We start from the raw sequence: 703 nt of genomic DNA on the forward strand, positions 1-703 counted from the left end.
TGTATGTAACCTCAGACAAATTAGCCACGTGGAACCTCTGTTTTCTCTTCTGAGAAAGAGAAAACTTGTATCATGGGGTTATAGTGAGTGTTCTCAGGATCAAACAAGCACAATTCCTGGCACTAAAAGTTAACATGAAATATTTGTGGAATTAAACTGGGCATATGAGTGAAAAAGGAAACTAATGCCTGGAAACATCCTTTAGCTCTCCAAACACCAGCAACTGCCAGTGCAGTCTAGGACACCTGGAAAGAGGCAGAAAGAGGATCTGAACACTGAAGAAGAGTGACACGAAGCCAGTGACCCAGGAGCAGGAGACAGCAGGTCAGAAACGCTGATCAAAGTGGAGGGATGCAGCTTGCGCCAGAACAACGGGGTACTTCAGCAAATGGATGTGCAGAAGTCCACGGCTTCCTCTTTCCGGATGCCAGACCCTGAACAGAAATCAAAAGAGGAGAGGAAAAAAGGAAAACAGAACAGTTGCATTTTTTATAGTGATAATAACATTCTTTCATGATAAATACAGTCATCTAACTTGGAAAGAAAAGGAACTTCATCAATTGTATGAAGACCATTCATGAACAGACAACAGCTAACCTCATCTTAATGATGAAAGATTTTTTTTTTCCCTAAGATCAAGAACAAGACAAAACTGTCTGCTCTTGTGACTTCTATTAAAAATTATAGTTGAGGAAAGTAAAAG

Source organism: Capricornis sumatraensis, chromosome 8 (genome assembly GCF_032405125.1).
Source record: "Capricornis sumatraensis isolate serow.1 chromosome 8, serow.2, whole genome shotgun sequence".
In the NCBI taxonomy this organism is placed as follows: Eukaryota; Metazoa; Chordata; class Mammalia; order Artiodactyla; family Bovidae; genus Capricornis; species Capricornis sumatraensis.